This window comes from Sceloporus occidentalis, unplaced genomic scaffold (assembly GCF_023333645.1).
Source record: "Sceloporus occidentalis isolate IW3139 unplaced genomic scaffold, rSceOcc1.0.p SCAF_12, whole genome shotgun sequence".
NCBI lineage: Eukaryota > Metazoa > Chordata > Lepidosauria > Squamata > Phrynosomatidae > Sceloporus > Sceloporus occidentalis.
Genome location: NW_028316992.1, coordinates 6361919 through 6382229, shown reverse-complemented (window position 1 = coordinate 6382229; position 20311 = coordinate 6361919). Strand labels below are relative to the sequence as shown.

The window sequence follows — 20311 nt, the reverse complement described above, 5'->3', positions numbered from 1 at the left end:
TAATATCACCACTATTTAAACATCTGAGGAAGTAGACTGAGGTCCAAAACACACTGCAGAAATAATCCAGTTTGAGACGTCTTTAACTGCCCAGGCTCAATGCTAGGGAATTCTGAGAACTGTAGTTTTGTGAGACATTTAGCTTTTTCTGTCAGAGAGCTCAGTTGCCACCATAAACTACAGTTCCCAGGATTCCTTAGCACTGAGCCAGAGCAGTTAAAGCAGTTGCAAACTGGATTATTTCTGCAGTGTGTTTTGGAACATTGTCTATGAAAGCCCATGCTACAACTTCTTTTGCACAGTTACTCTCAATGATGCATCAAGATCCCTTTCGTTATATTTACACACCAGTTTGTTGAGCCATAAAAACAATTCATCTTTCATCTGTAGAGCTTTAATGTGGAACTTTTGGGGTAAGGAAGATTAAGTGTATTCTGGTGACTGGAGTTTTGATATGGGAATCCATCGCTGGTCTGCTAAATTGCTGGTGGCCTGTGATAAATTACTAAATTTCAACCGACTCAATATGGCTATTGTCACAATGCTACAGAGTTTCTCTGACCTCCCTGTTTCAAATGTAAGAGTGAACACTGTGGCCCGTTACAGACAGGCCTTTTAGTACGGAGTCAGTCCGTACTAGGGTTAGGAAGGTGCGGTGCTTCCGCACCCCCCTAACCCTAGTACGGACTGAGTCTGTACAAAATGGCGGCGCCCCATCTACATGGGGGCTGCCATGATGATGTCACCACCACGCTGCCTCTATACGGGGCGGCGCGGACGTGACGTTGTCGCTCCGTGCCAGGCGTTTAGTGCGCCCTTTGCGCGGAGCAGGAAGGAGCTCCGTTTTGGAGCTCCTTCCTGGTTTGTGTCGCTGGGTACAGCCTTCACACGGCTGCGCCTAGCGACGCAAAGGAGAAAGGGGCCAAGTGGCCCCTTTCTCCTCCTCCCCGCCGCCGTGGGGTGTCCTTGGGGCTTGAAGCCCCAAGGACACCCCTTTCCAGGCTGCGGGGAAGCGGGCTTTTGCCGCTTCCCCGCAGCCTGGAAAGCGGTGGATCGGGGCCTCAGCAGCTGCCGTTCTGCCCGCTGAGGCCCTGATACCCCGGGGAAAGGGGTGGGTACAGGCCGCCGCTTTTCGGCAGTCTGTAACCCGCCTGTGTGTTCAAAAAAAAACCCATTCATTTTTTAACTGTTTCACCAACAAACTAGGTGAAATTTGTCAATAAAGGATATTCACCTTATATAGTGGCGGGGTAATGAGAGTCTTGTTAGTTCCACAAGTAGTTTGTTTTGGGAGGGGGAGACTAGCAGAAAGTTAACATGGCAGCTATGACAATATGTAAGTCAGTAGTATTGTAAAAAGATTAACAGTGGATGCCAAGGATCAGATCATCAAACCATTTGCAGTTGCCATTACAGTTGCAACTGACATGACATGGCAAGTGCAGAGGGAGGGAGAGGGAGAGAGAAAAGAGAGGACAGAAGAACTAATAATATTATTATTATTCTATAATAGTAATAGTACAGGTAATCCCTGTAATCAAAGGCCTGTTAGAGACTGCCAAAATAAAGCTGCTTTGGGTTTCTTTGGAGGTATGCTATTTAAATGATGCATGGGTCCTAAGAGTCTGGAGGTCGCACCAAAGCCACACTCCATTCCTAAGCACTGGAGTGCAGCTTTGGTGCAGCTTTCGGATTCTTAGGATGCATGCATCATTTAAACAGCATACCTCCAAAGAGACCCGAAGCAGCTTTATTTTGGCAGTCTGTAACAGGCCAAAGTTGCTACATACTGTATTATGGTTTTCTGACTCCATTCAGTTAACTGGTTAATTTAAATCCCAGCCATGTATGTGAATTAGAAGTTTAAAAGGGATGTAGAAAAATCTTGCCACCCACCACAGGATCCATAAAAAACCACAGGTTTCGTTTTTGAAATTGTATCTTACAGTCCATGTAGGGATGCAGATGCACATTTCATCTATTTCCCAGTTCCCTTAACATTTGCATGCATTCATGCATTGGGAAAAGAATAATATTTGAATGTGAATTGAATGTGTTGTTTCTGTGAAGTGTGAACTCAGCTATGGAGTGATGCTAATTAATGCTACTAAATAATGTAGATGCTGAGTAAAACTTATTAAAAGTGTAAGGAAAGAGAATCTGGATACAGCAACCACTGAATCTCTATCAGATTTTTAGGTCACCCTTCTGCCCTGTTTCCATCTAAAAATGATGTGATGAGTGGCTCTAAAAGCTGCAGGACTTGAGATGAAAAAGCTGGAGGCAGCCTTGAATAATAGCCAGTGTCACAACCAGTATCAGTACTTGTTGATTCTAGAAAATTGACTTGGTATGCTTGGTAACAGAATAGACAGCTGGGGCAACTACTTACCACCCCCATGTACTGCTGAATATTATGCTTTAGATATTTTTTTCAAGAGTTAGTCATGAGAATCAATTACTTTTGTGTTTGATGAGTAAGGGTGCTTCTTGGGATAGAACATTGACAGAACTGCTTGGTTTTAGCATGATATGACCGCCATAGTTGTCATGTAGCACTTCCGTTAGACTGATTCCGCTCCAGTAAATGTTAACACATTTAAAAAATCAAACAAAATGATTTTGGTTCAAGCTGACAAGTATAATATATACTTGTGTTAGTAACTATATTAAGGTGAAAATAAAGTGAGTGGGCAAGTATAAAATAAGTATACTTATATTTTAGGAATATAGGTGCCATATGGTATATTTAAAAACTGCATTCATCAGGAAAATCTCATATTCTAGATTGAATAGTTGCTTCAGGCAATTACTTTCCTTGTGTTCCCAAGATAGGCAGGGGATTGTGCCATTAGTGGCAACATGGATTTGGGCACATGCTGTTATTCATATTTTGCTTCCCTCTTTCCATTTGTTGAATGGAATCAAAGCCATTCTGTAGCATACAGAATGTGGGTCCAGCAGCCACAGGGCAGAGGAAGTCCTGATATGATGTGGTTGGAAACAAAAAGGCCACAACTTTATTATTTACATCTGTATGGTTTGGGTCTGGCATAAAGCACAGATCCAGGAATCAGATAACACACTTGTTTTCCAGTGGACAACAGCCCCACCAGCATCAGAGTGAAAGCTATAGACAATCTTGGGCATAATGCCTTGTGTGGTTTTCCTGTCACCTGGGAGTGAAGCAGTTCCAACAGCTCCTAAATTAGCCACGACTCTGGCTGCCTTTATTCACAAGATTGTGAGTTTGATCCCGGGGCTCGAGGGTTGACTCAGCCTTGCATCCTTCCATAGGTCCTAAAATGAGTGGAGGCAATTAGCTTACACTTTAGAGACTGCTTAGTTCCATATGAAGCGGTATAGAAATATAAATGCTATTGCTGTTGCTACTCCTAAGGTCCCTTAAGGGGATCCCGTAATGGAGTTGAAGAACACACATGCCCTTCTCTGCCCCAAACTTAATCTGAACCTATGCAGCATTATGACTGAATTACAGAAAACACAGCCTAGCAGCCTAATCCAAATTAGTTTTGAGGGCAGAACAACGGGAAAGCACTATAACACACTGGCTCTTGCACATGCATGTGCACTTGCACACACGTGCGCGCGCACACAGACACACACACACACACACACAGAGAGTATAAAACCCAATCCCCCCACATCACACAGCCTGAGAAACACTACAGAAAACTAAGTGGAATATTATAAAAACATGAAGCTTTTCTTTTTCTGTTGATATGTGATCCCATCCCATCAATGATGGCATTATTATAATAAAAAATTCTGATCCAGAAATCTGCTCATGTGATGATTAAGAAACAATGTAATGTTTAAGAAGCCATGAATTAAGGAAAGCTATTTATCATGGATAGAAAATGGCGTTGGGGTTTGAGTTTGTCTTTAACTGTACTGTTCAGCTTAGCTGAGTACAAATTGATTCATGTCAATTTTTTTATCTCCAAGGACTCTCAAGGAACAGTTTTCTTCTATTGCAATTTTTATAAGGTTTGGTCATGATATTCTAAAGGCGATTAAAATAGTTTGCACAAGATAAAGGGTTAAAGTGAACAGTTTTGCAACAAGAACTCTTAGAACAGTTCCAAACAATGTGAAACTATATTAATCAGGTGAAATTAGATCATGATTCACCTAAGGAGTTAAAAAGGATTCAGGTTTTGTTTTGTTTTTTCTGTTGGGATCTAGCTAATACCAGTATAAATAAATGAATGGCATTGGTTCCATTGGCTGCAATCCTATATGCAGCTTCCTTTGAATAAGCCTACTGAACTCAGGTAGAGTTATTTCTGAATAGACAGCTATGGGATTGTCATGTTAGGTTGCAAATATCACTGTGATGTATGACAGTGCAGTTGAGTCTTGTATCCATCAGGAGAATGAGAAAGAAAACTAAAATCAAATCTAGGAACCTAAGCAAAGGCATGCAAATGTAATAATGCTGTTAAAGATTTGGATAGGTATGCATTTTTAAATTATCTGGTCAAAAAGATGAATAGCAAGACCTTTAAAATAGCAAAGAAGTAGTAGGGGACTTGTTACCTACAGGGAGCGCTCAATTTTTTTTTCAATAAAATCTTACTTGTGATTCATCTGCTTTCTTTCCAGATGTATGCGGGTTTGTAAAACCCACTTAAAACACTTTTTTCTAGGAAGTTACATGGCATTAAAATAGCAAAACATACAAAAATAGAACATAAAAGCAAAAAGTTTCTTATTCCGCTGCAGTAGTCCAAGTGCAACATTACACAGAAGAGGAAATGAAGAATTAAAATCAAAATGACTAGTAAAATAAACAGTAGTAAATAGAATTCACTAAGCAATTTATTTAACAACCGCCAGTGTTCAGTCTTATTTACATGAATGGGATTATAGTAGCCTTGGTGGTAGATGAATTGTTTTCTCATCCATGTAAAGCAGCTAGATATCTGTCAGTTTTACATTGTTTTTACTTATTAGGAGAGTGGTGTATTGGCCATGTGAATCCGACAAAGGGTCTTGTGATACCTAAAGAACAGCAAGATTTGGCATAAGCATAAGCTTTCACGGGCTTCAGCCCATTTTATAAGATGCATAGCACTGTTTTTCGTGTTCGTCATTCATTGATATATATATTAGGTGTTTTGATATCATAAAAACATTAGGTCCTTTAATCTCAACTTCGGTACAGAAAATATATGTAATAAGCCAGCAGTATTAATGTGTTTTGTTGTTTATTAAATTGATAGTAAACCTTTCTTCCAAGCAGCTCGAGAATGGCAGCCATGACATTTCACCTCCTCAGCATCAGTCTTGTGACATCACCTAGGATCAGTTCTGTAATGTCACATCAGTCCTATGAAGTAAGTTAGATTAATAGTGAAAGTGATTCATGTAAGATTGGTGTGGATTGATGAGGAATGAAACCTTAGTCTCCCCATTCCTAATCTAATAATAAGCACTACACACATTGGGAATTAAATTTGCAAGAATTGCTATGCCAAGTGATTAAATGCTTAAATACCACTGCACCTTTTTCTGGCTCACCATCATGATTTAAAGCAGATATACATTCTACATTTAAGCCGGTGTGGTGTAGTGGTTTGTATGTTGGACTACTTCTCTGAAGGCCTGCTCAGACATAGAAACCACTGGGTGATCTTGGGCAAGTCACATTCTCTCATCCTCAGAGGGGGCAATGGCAAACCCCCTCTAAACAAATTTCACCAAGAAAACCGCATGATAGGTTCACCTTAGGGCTGCCATAAGCCAGAAACTACATGAAGGCATACGACATATCACTCAGCGATGGAAACTGAAAACAGTGCTATGCATCTTACAAAATGGGCTGAAGCCCATCAATGCTTATGCCTATGCCAAATTAAACCTTGCTGGTCTTTAGGTGTCACAAGATCCATTCTTAGATTCACATAGCATACAACAAGAACAATAAACCACTGAAAATTTGCAAGGCAGCATTTGAATTACTGACTAATAGGTTTCCTCAAATGAATTCTGATGCAGATCACTTTGATAGAAGTTGAGAGGTGTGTGTCAGCAATTCAGATGTTACATTATTAGTGAGTATGCAGTTGTGGGATGCACTTCCTGCCAACTAATAATGTAAGATCCAGATGAGAAATATTAATAAGAAATGATTAGCACAAAGCAAATTAAGTAAATTTAAATCTGGTCCTTATGACTTTGAATGCTTCGTGCCTAGTGAACCACTTGCTAAATGAGTTCTCAAAGGGAGCAACAATAATGTTTGCAATTTTCTTCCCACTGTAAGAAAGTCTTCAAAAACTGCCCAGTTCCTGTAGCAATAGTTCAAGACTTATGTGGAAAATTTTTGTGTGATCTTTTCACACAGAAAATAGCATTTTATAAAAAGGTAACACAATTGTCTGCATAGAAAGTAATATTTGTGTGCAGAAATATTTTTTTCCATATAGAAAGTTCTATCTGTACACTAGTAGGGTTCCTATTCTGCAAACAAAATTCATTTTGTTTGATTGTTTTTTGCACTAGAAACAGCAGTTCAGCTGTATATCAGAAACAACCTGAAGACACACAGCACCAACATGTTCCAGGTTCTTTGTATATACATTATTATAGATTGCTTTGTTCTGGTTACAAATTGTCATGGTGACAGAAAGACACTCTTTGCATGTATCAAGATCGTCTCTCTCTTCTTTACTGTCATTATACCAAGTTATCATTTACAGGCACCCCTTCATTCAGAAATCCAGTCTTCAATAGTGGAACACAGAAAAGTTTTATTCATAAAACTATGGATGTTCTCCACAATGTGCCAGTATTAGCAAAGTATAAAAGCATACACAAATTAATATCTTAGGCAGGCTACCTTCTTATTCATTACCAAAGTCAAACATGCTTTTCCTTCCTCTTTCCTATGGGAGTCCCCCTTCTTCTCTCACTCCAGATGGTCTCATGAGACCAACCTTGGATCTTCCTGGCACAGTCTCACCTTCCTACCTACCTACTTGTTAACCACCAATGTGGTCAACGTTTTTAGCAAGTAACACATTAGTATATTTCCCATCATTTAGCAACAGTACTCCATAACACATGGTAGGCCAGCAAGCAAAGCTATACAGAAGTTAAAGGAAAGGTGAGAAATAGATTTGCACTCTTAAGTGTAGTTGACTGGGAACCAGAAGTACTATAGTTAGACAGTAGGGATCTAATGAAGGAGGAATACAGAAAGGCACTATCTGTATTTAAAAAGAAAGAGAAGAAACAATGAATGACAGGTGAAATGATTGAATAGATAAAGCCTTAACTCTCCTTGGAGGTCAAGAAGACCAAACTGAAGCTGTCATGCTTTGGCCACATCATGAGAAGACATGACTCACTAGAAAAGGCAATAATGCTAGGAAAAGTGGAAGGTAGTAGAAGGAGAGGAAGACTGCATGCCAGTGGCTAGACTCAATCAGGGAGGCCATGGTCCTGAACCTACAGGACCTGAGCAGGTTGAGAATAGGGGTCTTGGAGATATCTCATTCATTGGGTTGCCATGTGTCAAACTCAACTCAAGACAGCTAACAACAAAAGGCTATACCCATTAAATCCATTTCTCCACACCATGGCAAGCAACCTGAAGGATTCAGCTCCTGACAATAAATTGAAAGCCTTAAGCCTAATAATAACTGACAATAGCCAGTGGCAAAAACTCCTCAGGCATTGATAGAAAATATTGTCAGAGCAATTTCTCACAACTGCATGTTGTATAATGTGCTTAATGTTCTAAAAGCAACTTAGGCTTTTGTGGCAATTTGAAGCCTAAGAAATATAGCATAGCATAATATTTCATGAATTACTTTGTAAGCATAGTGCAATCATGTAAGTGATGAGCGCACAAAATAAAAGTAGAGAAATGCTCTCTGAAAGTTTCTCTTTGAAAATGTATAGCTTGTACGCTTTCTGTTAGATGCACTGGATGGAATCTAGATCCAGATGAAAGTTGCTGCTAGAAGAGTGCATATATGTTCCTGTTTGCCCCCACATCTACTTTCTGGGTATCTTTAAAAAATAAGATAGTAATCCTGTGGGAATGCTGCACTAAAGTGGTGGGGGGTGGGAAATAAAATCCCAACATGTATTTTCAAAATGAAAATGGAAAGAATGTCTCCTGGAAAGTGATGGTTGATTTTCTTTCTTTTTTTGGACTTCCATAATGGGAGTGACTGAAAGCTTTATGGTGTGTAACTGTGACACCACATTCCAACATAAGCTTCTCTGTGCCCATCTTCCAGCCAATAAACTACTATTCCTCCCCCCTTTTCACTCCGACTCCTTCTAATCTTTTACTGTTTATACATTTTAATCATAATAGCAACAAATCCTTCCCAGTTGACAGTAACATAGCATTGCGATTTCTGGCCCTTTCCCTCACATTCCAAGGATTAATATTGCTCACTTTTTGAAGGGACCTAATTCTGGATGTAACATGTTTCTCAGTTAATAAACTGTCATGAACTATTTTTCAATCCAGGGCAGATTTTTGAAAGAATATGGTTATTTTCTTTATTGCATTATCTGTGCTCCAGAAGTTACCAACATATTGTTTGGGTAAAAGTGCAGTTTTCAGACTTGGCTTTGTGATATTTATAATGTTCATTTCTGGCCGTGGTCCAGCTGCTGAACCCAACTTTAACATCTGAACGGTGTCCACAGTTGGCTGTATCCCCTCCGCTCTGCATCTTGCGGTGAGGTGTGATTTAGGCCCCTCTCTCCTTGGAGGGAGAAAGCACTGTCCTGGGGTCCACAGGACAGATATTTTGGGCTGACTTAAAAAGCAGGTTCCATGTCTTCCTTCCCTGGCTTTCTGTGCACACACAGGAATATTTACTTTAAAAAATAGCTTAAATAATTTGTTAATAGTACAGTACACATGACTCTTTATTTTTTGGCTTGAATAGTGTAATATTGTATAAATTTTCTGTTTCTTCCAAGAAGCCCTCAGGTTCTTTGGAAGCTAAGCAAGTTTTTCTCAGTGAAAAGAGCAGTCATTCCAGACGTTTGAAATATAGGTTTTCCCAACACTATCAATCTTTCCCTACAATGCACAGTCATAGATCCTTTGTGTATTCCCAGTTCAGGAGTTAGTGTGGTTTAGTGGCTTGAGTGCTCAACTAGGCCTCTGGGAGACTAGGGTTTGAATTCCCACTCAGCCATAGAAACCCACTGGGTGACCTTGGACAACCCACATTCTCTCAGCTTAAGAAGAAGGCAACAGAAGGGAAACAATTCTGAATAAATCTTGCAAAAATTTTAAAAATGGGATAGAGTCTTCATTGATCAGAGTCAACCTAAAGCAGTGCTTCTCAATTATTTTCTGTCATGCCCCCCCCCCCAGGAAGAAGAAAACATTTCGCGCCCCCCGCGCGACTGTAAATAGTATAATTTGTCTATAAAATGTCCCCCTTTACGGAGCCTCGCGCCCCCCCTGGGGGGCCCGCCCCACTATTTGAGAAGCACTGACCTAAAGCAACATAACAACAACAACAACAACAACAACAACAACCACCAATCCCTACTTCAGATGGGGCAAGTGTGAAACCAAAGAGGACTGGCAAACATTTTGCCATAGGCTGACAGCATTTGGGTTTGTCTGTAATGTTCAAGTTTCTTTAGCACAGATACAGACATGCTCAGACATATATAGCAATATCAAAAACATTTCCTGAACATACAATGTTTGAAAATCGCTGATACTAATGGTGAAGCTGTAGCTTTTTTACAATTGCATTTGAAGCCAGAGAGAGGGGGGAGTTCCTTATGGCAACCTATAGATGCTGGTTTGGGCTATAAATGTCACTTTTCATCTATTGCAGAATCCTGTCCAATTGCAGACTTTGTCATATGCCATTTGTTATTAATTTGCATAAAATATCATTTTATTTGCAGCTGATGAGAAAAAAAATATGGGTACTGGTAACATCTGGATGTTGCATGGTTGTGGCATAGAAAATTAGTCTCATTCTTCATCCTGTCCAGGATTTTGTACATTGATGGAGGATTGAACCAGATGACTTACAAGGTTCCTCCAAAATCATTTGCAAACATAACATGACATGACAGTTTTAGTGTGCTTCTCTAGGACAGGACTTTACTTCAGCTTGGGTTTGAGTACAAAGAGGAAGCCACTTCTGTCAACTCTCAAGATGCCCACATTGCCCAAGATTTATGTGAATAGATATCTGCAGCCAAGATTCAGGCATCCTTACCCTGGCCCAAGTCTTGGGTTGAGTTCCTGTATGGCCAGACGTTACCACACAGGATACATAGCAAAGGATTGTAGACCACAGCCTTGCAAATAAAAGCACCAAGTGTTTTAAGACATGTGACAATGTTCATCATTGTCCAAAATCCATATTGTAATAACACATTTATTAGGCCAGTTGGGAAAGTGCAAAAATCTTTATGGAAGCTTTTGAAACCACAGGTTTCTTCTTCAGGGGAAGATCTTGAAAACAAGCAGGCAAGGAGAAACAATCTTACCGCCTATTGATTTTGGAATTTCTTTTATGGTCATACCCTTTTGAGGAAGACATTTGGGGAAATCTGTGGTAGCTGCATTGGAGAAAGCATTCTAACCATGATTTCACCTTTTCTAGATCAGATTAATATTTCTGGTTGGAAAAATAATCTGAGAAGTCATCTTGGGGAAACAAGATTTCTTTCTTTCTTTCTTTCTTTCTTTCTTTCTTTCTTTTACATGGTTCAGTTGTTTGATAGAAAAATTAATCCCATGAGCCCCCCAGAGACTAAGGTGCGTTACAGACTGCCGCTTTGCGGTGGTCTGCCAGCGCTGCTGTTTGCTCCGTGAGGGAGCCGCAGCAGCCAAACTGTGTGACTCCCTCGCGGAGCGAAAAAGAAGCTCCAAAATGGAGCTTCTTCCTGAGGCGCAGTTATGACGCCGTGAGGCGCAAATGGCGCACTCATGACAACATAAGCGCCGCGCGACGTGCGGACGCACAGCGTCCGCTACGTCAATATGGCGGCGGCCGTGTGGAACGGCCGCTGCCATATTGTCTGTATTCACTACGTACTAGGGTTAGGGGTGTGGAAGCACCACCCCTTCCTAACCCTAATACGTTGTGAATACGTACAAAATGGCGGTTTGTAACCCGCCTGAGAAACTGTGAGGATTCACCCCAGGGTTCAAATCCCTACTTTGCCATGGAGGCCCACCAGGTGACAAGTGACTTCAGATAAGTCACACTTTCTCAGCCTAAAAAGAAAAAAAAAACCAAACCTCCTCTGGATGAATCTTGACAAGAAAGCCCTCTAACAGAATCATTATAAACCAGAATTGACTTAAGAGCACGCTGCCACCACAACAGTAAAGATTCTTCAAAGTGTTTAATAATAAAACTCAATTATGAATTAAAATGCAATTAATATATACACAAAAACTGATTATGTTAACCCGGTTAGGCAATTATAGAGTAAGATCATATGTGAAGTCATAACCTGGCGTTAACATATCAAAAAGACGGTAAAGAGAAAGGTAAATTAAGTGTCCCTGGATACTTTCAGATTGTTTTTTAAAAGCAACGACACCTCTTTTTAGGGTCACCCATGGCCCCCTCATATATACATTAAACCACATTAGGTATCTTGATGTCAGATCCTGCTATGATCTGAATACCATTTAAATTGCCGTACATATGACTATGTGCTGTGCAAAAAGTGGAAGCAAAGCTTTTATTGTTAAAAGCATTTTTATATTTTCCATGTTGCTTTGTTTTTCAAATCTTGAGAGGATCAATTGACCTGTGTTTGGCTACCACCTCCCCTTTCCCTCAGCAGTGCTTGAGTTTGCTCTAGCGTGACCCTAAAGTGACAGTCTTGCCAAAGAAGAACAATGGGAAGTTTGTAAAGATAGTCGTTGTTTCAACTTTGCACTTGTGCGATTCATACAGGACTATTGTTTGCTTATTGAAAGACACTAAAATGAAATCTGCTATAGTGATGAGGCGGGTGTAGGATATATGGCAGTGTAATACTCTTCTACTCATTACATTCATATCTATTCGGTTTAGAGATGGAAGGGTAAAAATCCCACAGGACTTTACTCCTTCTCTGCATGACAGGGCTAGATCAGTATTAGGATTACTAAACTCTGCAGTGCAAGACAAGAAGCTTTTTCAGACAATGAGACAATGAAGCAAGACATCCATTTTTAAAAAAGAAAATTGCAGTCCAAAAACAAAAATCTGAGTTAAATATAGTTTAAACAGTCATGTTGTAGTGGTAGCTGCATCCTAAATGAAGCATCCTCTAAATGAAGCATCTATACATTTGTTTTACTTGAGCATTTGTTATGACTGTAGACTAGGGGAATGGAGGACATCAAATGCAGAAACTCACTGACATGTTTTTTGTTTTGTTTTGTTTGCTATAGGTTGAGTCTCCCTTATCTGGAATGCCAAAATCCAAAATACTCCAAAATTCAAAATTATTCACACAGGTGACTGTGTGAATAATTGTGAATAACAGGTGACACCTTTGCTTTCCGATGTTTCAGTGTACACAAACTTCGTTTCATGAATAAAATTATTTAAAGTACTTTGTAGAAAATTACCTTCAGGTTATGTATATAAAGTGTATACGAAACAGCAATTAATTTCAAGTTTAGACTTGAGTCCCATTTCCAAGATATCTCATTATGTATATGCAAATCTTCAAAATCATATACAAAATCAGTACAAAATCCTTCTAGTCCCAAGTATTTCAGATAAAGGAGACTCAGACTCAACCTGTATAGAGATTTTGAATTGTATTTTGCACATTTCCATGTGTGTGTGTGTGTGTGTGTGTGTGCGTGTGTGTGTGTGTAGCAACTGGAAATGAGAGACATTGGGTGGAGATTTAGCATCATCCATGTTTGATGTTTAGATTCTCAGTACAGACCTTATCTACTTGTTTAAAAAATATAGTAAAATAATCATTATTGATTCACATTCCAAATGAGTCTTAGAAGCACTGGAAGACCTTGACTGAGGTATAAACAAGACATGGGGAAAGACTCTAGTGCTACCATTGATATTTTTATCATATGTATTCATTCATTATAATCCACTTCTTCAGATGCACTGAAGAAGTACAGTCTTCATGCCACAGATATTTAGGCACAGGTACATACTTCGGGGGTGGATTGTCATTTAATGGCATATAAAAACATGTAAATTATGATCCAGGCTGTGTGCTACATCCCACCAATACATATGAACAAATGGATTGAAATCCACGAAAGCTAATGCTTAAAGAAACCAGTCTTAAAGGTACCTCTAGATTCCTTCCTGCCCCTTTTCCCTTTTTATATTGAAACAAACTGACACGAACATCTCTTTGAATACTGCTAGAATTGATTTAGGTGGTTTATATCAGTTGGATTTAAGCCAGAAGAAAACTAAATATTTAAACCTAGGCTTCAGTTGTTTCTAACTGGATTTCTGTTTGTATATCTCAAATGTACAAATGTAAACCTTGTATATCTCAAATGTTTGTATATCTCAAATGTAAACCTAGACTCTCAGTGCTGTTCATGGAACAGAAATTAGCCTCTAAGCCAGTGGGCATGTGTTTTTAAAAAGTTTTTATCATGTTCTTTTTCATTATATGCAGCATCACATACAGCCTTGTGCTTGCTTGCATTGTGAAGAAACGGTGTTTAGTTTTCCCTTTGCATTAAGGGAAAGGGTATTCAGTGTCTTGTTACAGGTGCTCAAGTTGGAAGCTGGAAGACTTGCTTTGGCATTTAGTGAAGCAGTACATTCATTGAAAAGTGAAATTTCACTGCAGGGGGAATACAAGGAATTTAGGGACTGCAATTAGAACATTCCTCTGCAGGCTACCTATCTGTACTTTGTAGACCTTGTCTGCATACATAGACCTTATGCAAAACATATTTTAGACTCCTGATCAAAGCACTGATGTGGTCCTTTGAGATGGGAAAGGAAATTTTGCATGACTGTAACATTTTAGGAAAATACTGTTCTTTTCTGCTTGAGAAATAAAAATCGGGACCTTTACATTCTAATTTTAATGACAGATATATTCTGAAATACGTTGCACTGACTCTACAAAATTTGGGAATGCCAACACGCATATATGATAGTGCAGAATTTTAATGCCTGAGTAAGATTAAGTAAGGTGTAATATGTAAAATGTGTAACTCCAGGATATTTCCTTTGGGTTGGCTAGAAGAGACATTAGTAGTTTGCTCGGAGACTTTTCCAATGAGAATTTTTCTTCTTCTCTGAAATAAATCATAACTGTTCTAAGCTGTTATATGGAAATGTGGAAATCTAAATTACCATATTTCAGGCTTTCTGTCAAATTCCAGGCAAACTGATCATATGCCAAATATTTTGTTTCTAGTTCATGAGGAGAGAGTAGCAAACGTATTGTCAAAGGTCCACTGAATCACAGGTGTGTATGCCCTAAGGGTATGCCAAGAGATCTAATCTAAATTTTACATCTTGTACAAAGTCTGGGGTTGAAAGAAAACCAAATAGCTGCACCTTTTAGAAACACAGGAGGAACACTTGGATTGTTGATTGAAAATGACTAAGACTCAACACTTTTGGTTAACAGGCTTGTATTGTCTTAACAGTAGTAAAAGTTTGTCATTTTGAGGAATTTTTCATTGATTGCCTTTGAAAACGTAAAGAAAGTTGGATGAGTCTGGTTTGAACACATTAACATTTGGATCATTCATTCGTAGAATAAAGTTTAACTGACATTGTTTATGAACATGTCTACCATGAGAATCCAGATACAAATGCAGTTTTCTGATGTGTATGGTGAAGAGAAAGCATTCTTCTGGGTTGTCTTATGATATTGTATGTAAAAGTGAGGACACTTTGGGTCACAAGGAATTTAAAGTGCAAGAGCCATGGCCTCATTGTCCGGGAAAGCAGCCAAGAATGCTGATGGTGGCACTAAACATGAGAAACTGCTCACAGAGGCTGGTGCAGTTTTAAGAACAAGCGTGAGATCCAAAGTTACTTATGTGATTTTAGTCTGAATTGATAACAAATTAGAGAAGAATTTACTAATTTCCTTATATTGTCTGCTGTTTCTCAGTGCGTTGGCACCAGAACTCCTGATGCAGATATACTTTTGGCAGTTCCTGCTGTCTATGATATAGAATAAGTGCCCTTCACAAAGCCATTACTGTTATCCCAGTTCTGCCCATATATCTTTCAAGATCAGGGATGTGGAAAGTGTGAGCCATGGGCCCATGTGGGTCCTAGGTCCTTTTGCAGGCCCTGAAATTCTATGGCACACCCAAAGGTCTCAGGCCACTGTCCATTATAATTTTATGGGGGGCATATTTGTCCCCCACGCTGCCCAAAACATGCGTGAGTCACCTAGTAGGAAGAAAGTTTGACTCCTTTTCTCTGCCATAACTGCAAAAAAACTTTGAAAATGTCTGCAAACTGGATGAAATGAGAAACACAGATGATGTGACATTCCCTCTGGTGCATAGCTGATATGCCACCCTGGCTTTTGTAGGGAGATACATATTGACCTCCACCTTTTTAAGTGGAGCACATGCTTTAACTGACAGAAGTCACAGAAGTCCTTGCTGATGATTTGTTCTGCATGATTACTAGAGTCAGCAAGGGGTTGCAAGGGCACTGAGTAACAGATGGATTGATCTCCAGTGCATGCTTTCCAGTGGCTGAGACTGAGGTTCAGTTTACTTCAGTTAGAATCATAGAGTTGGAAGAGACCACAAGGGCCATCCAGTCCAACCCCCTGCCATACAGGAACTCCCAGTCCAAGCATCCCCGACAAATGGCCATCCAGCCGTTCAGTTAAGCTTGTCCTTGAATGTCCTTCAACCAAGATTTTATATGAGTGTGTGTTTACCTGTACTCGTCCGAATGTAGAATGCTAGGCCTTGCTGACACTAATTCTGGTGCATTTATGGCGAAGAAGAAGACATTGTCTATTTCCTTCATTCTAGTGATTTTTCCTACAGATTTCTTTCGGGTTTAAACCACAAGTGGGCAACCTTGGAGGCTGCATGCAGCCATCTGCCATTTTTCCATATACTTATACATTGCCAGAGAGCCCTCAGAGAGTAGATTTGTAATCCTGTTTGAGGGAACAGATGGATGAAAGCAGAAAAGTGAAGGAAAGAAATCAATAACAAGGTATCTATTGGACTTCTTGTTCTCAGTCTACCCACCCTTGGCTTTGACTCTGCCTAACTAAGCATGTTGTAGTGCTTTGAATGTTGTGCTACGACTATGGAGGTTAAGGGTTCAAATGCCCACTCAACCTGGAAACTCACTGAGTGACCTTGGGCAAGTCACATTTTCTCAACTTTAGACGAAGGCAAAGGCAAACGCCCTCTGAACAAATCTTGCCAAGAAAACTGTGTGATAGGTTCACCTTAGAGTTGCCATAAGTCGGTAATGACTCAAAGACACGCAACAGCAAAGCTCAATAATATGCAACCTATGACCATTGGCCCTCATAGGAATGTGGCCTTTAGAGTTACTCATTTCACTTGGAAACAAAAGGTGATGAATATGACACTTGGAGTAACACATGAACCATAACTGACCCTTAACAGGATAACATCACTATGTTATCCTTTCAGACTGAAACAGATAAGGTGTTTCCTTCCGTTAAAGCAGCTAAAGCAGTACATGGGGACAAATAGAAAAACCAGTGTAATACATTACAGAAGCAACCTTTTGATTTTTATAGTTTTAGCAATCTATTACAAATGCTTATGAAACATCTCAGCTCTGCAGTTTAAAAATTAGACTTTTTACATACTTGAAACTTTTATTTATATGAATCCTGGCTGTGCATCACTGTACTTGGGGTGAAGCTTTTCTTCTTAGGGGTTATTGCAGTGGATGATTTATACAAGTAATGGGTTTCTTCTTATTTATGATAGCTATTCTGACCAAAATCTGATTTTCACACAGACCTGCAAGTTGATGTTGTTATCATTTATTTATCTAGCACCATCAGTGTGCATGGAAGTTTACAATTGTTAATGTGGCCTGTTCTTGGATTTACAATCTGAAAAGACACAACATACAAGGAAAGGGGGCTGGTAGTGGGGAAGGAGATTAAGGACCAAAACTGCAGAAATAATCCAGTTTGAGATTGCTTTAACTGCCCTGGCTCAGTGCTAGGGAATCCTGGGAATTGTAGTTTGTTGTGGCACCAGAGCTCTCTGACAGAGAAGGCTAAATGTCACAAAACTACTGTTCCCAGAATTCCCTAGCACTGAACCAGGACATTTGAAGCGGTCTCAAAATGGATTATTTCTGCAGTGTGTTTTGGCCCTAAAACAAGCAAATGCGGGCTGGTGTTCTCTCCCTTAATTTTTTTTTTAATTTTGATGAAGTTATCTGCATGACATTGCAGCCAAATCATATATGATTTCTGTGTGTATATATGTGCCTTCAAGTCATCTGTCAATTTACAGCAAGCCCATAAATTTAATAGGGTTTTCTAGTGGACAGTGATTACATTAACTGTTTATGATCACCTTGCAAGTAAATCAAAGCAGGTTCCTCAGCAAAAGCAAACAAGCTCCAACGTAATATCTGTTTCAGGAGTGGAAGTGAAATCAACCATCACTGAATCTTTTACTGACATTGTATGAGCCATCAACCTATTTCTGAGTTGTCTCCAATTTCTGACAATGTACAGCATAGTAAAACTTTGTCACTGAACTCAGACACTGGCAAATCTAAATGTCAGTGTCATTATCTCTAAATCAACATCTGAAAGGTAAAGCTTAATAGACAGAAAATAAGATCCTGCCTCTTTCATTTTTTTTTTTTTTTGAGGTTATGAACCATGTTAGAAAGCACAATTAGATAAGAACAAAATGTTGTCAACGTGGTAATACAAATAAGTATGGTTAATAGAGACACATGGCAACTGGACATCATTCACAAATTAGGTTCTCTGAAGGAAAATAGATCACATTTCTCACCATTATGACATATCCCATCAATCTACATATCTTTAAACATGGACCATAAAATGTTGTTCATACGTAGATATGAAGTAATAGTTATCCATATTTTTTGTTATAATCATTGTAGATGTAACTCAGGGATTCTCTAATCCTCCAGATGTTGTTGGAGTGCAGCTCGCACAGCCCTAGCCAATCATGAATAGCACTGGGAGTTACACTCCTACAACATCCAGAGCACTCTATGATTCCCACCCCTTGAATTTTTTTTATTGAAACCTGGGATCCAGTGAAAAGATATGTCAGTGCTTGCAAAATCTTCCTATAGAACTTGCTGATTTCAAGAATAAGGTGCATCCATGGGATCTCTGGTTTTTTCTGATGAGTATAACAAAGAACAGGAGAGAGCCTTCTTCCTTTTCACTTTGCAAGGAACCTATTTTAATCTATTCAGACTTTGCCCCACACTCTTATCCCTATTCCCAGATCTGTTTGTTCCTTCTTTCTTTCCAGCCTCCCCTTCTATTCTCCTTCCTAATCTTCCTTGCATAATTTCCTTTTTCTCCTTTCTTCCACTCTGCAGCCCTAATCCATCCATCCATTCAGTATTTTTATAATACACCCTGTTGGAATCATGGCCATTTTATTTTATTTTGGATTTAATTTATGGAAGTAATGTTGATTAATAGTCAAAATACTTGGAGTTTGGAATTGAATCTGTGTGAGAATTGAGAAATTAATTCAAAGTGACTGTTAATTTGCCCTTGATTTGTGTTGGTATTACCAATTCATCAAAATTTTGAAACTTTTTGGTGCAAAGTTGTCATTTTTATGGGACATGTATGTGTGAAAGGGGCCAACCACTCTCCCCTCTTTGTATTTGTATGAGATATTACAAATTAACTGTATTTAATGATGATCTACTGATTTGGGATGCTCTCTGATGGGTTATAAAAAAGAATGTACTTTATTTGGGGTGATTTGGATTAATTGGCTGGCTTTGTGTTGTTGTGTGTCTTCAAGTCATTTCTGACTTATGGTAGCTCTAAGGTGAACCTATCATGGGGTTTTCTTGGCAAGATTTGTTCAGAGGAGGGTTACCTTTGCCTCCCTCTGAGGCTGAGAGAGCACGACTCATCTAAGGTAACTTAGTGGGTTTTCATGGCCATGCAGGGATTCAAACTCTGATATTCCAGAGTCATAGTCCAGCACTCAAACCACTATGGCATATTGGGTCTGGTTGGCTGGCTTGACCTTCATTTTTTTAAATACTAGTCAGTATTTTTACATTTGCATATAAGAATATATTGATATGCCAGTTGTTATGTAGTGGTTTGAGCATTGTACCATGACCCTGAGAGCATGGTTCAAATCCTCACTCAGTCGTGAAAAAACACTGGGTGACCTTGGGCAAGTCACACTCTCTCAACCTCAGAGGATGGCTGTGGCAAACCCCCTCTGAAGCACTTACCAAGAAAACCCCATGATAGGCCTTAGGGTTGCCATAAATAGGCAACGATTTGGAGACAAAACAACAGCACAATTTACAGTCGGTCCTTCTTATACACGGATTTTTTATACACGGATTCAAGCATACACGGTTTGAAAATGTTCCCAAAAAGTATAAATTTACCTTGATGTTCCATTTTTTATTAGGGACACCATTTTGCTATGTCATTATATTTAATGGGACTTGAGCATACACGGATTTTGTTATACACGGGGGATCTTGGAACCAAACCCCAGCGTATAACAAGGGTCCACTGTATTAACATATGCAGATTTGTATCATATTTGCCAAGGAAAAGTAGGATTGCTAATTAAGTAATTGCCACCCAGAATACAAATACCAGCCCTCTCACTTTGTGAGATTAGGGGAGAAGGCTAGGCACCTGCAAGCACCCTTCTTGATAGTAAAGGACACATAAATGCATGCTTTCCAAAGAAGGAATCCTGAGATGAATCCCAAGCCCATATTCCCCAAATGGAAATAGCATTCCAGGCATTATTTCCTGCATGGAATGATGTACTTCTAGTACATGCCAACACTCACTATAGCAAAAGACTGCCTGAGCATCATTTTCCTCAGGACAAGGATCTCGGTAGCTTTCTACCACTCCTGTTAAATCTGTTTGCTTATCCCTTCTCCTTTCCATGATCCACTGGATCTTAAGACTAAAACACCATGAAGAATTAAACCATTCATTATTGACTGGTGAGGGCTGGACTTTTAAAAGTTTTTAAGTACCATTATAGCACAGTTCTGTACATCTCAGTTCAGAAGTAAGTCCCACTGAATTTAATGGTGCTTAT

The 20311-nt window shown here is 39.4% G+C and overlaps 1 protein-coding gene across 3 annotated transcripts in view; it reads left to right on the top strand.

Moving 5' to 3' along the window:
* LOC149305232 (lipid droplet-associated hydrolase-like) overlaps positions 1–20311 on the top strand; it is a 113570-nt gene that overhangs the window by 43039 nt on the left and 50220 nt on the right. The window lies entirely within an intron of this gene.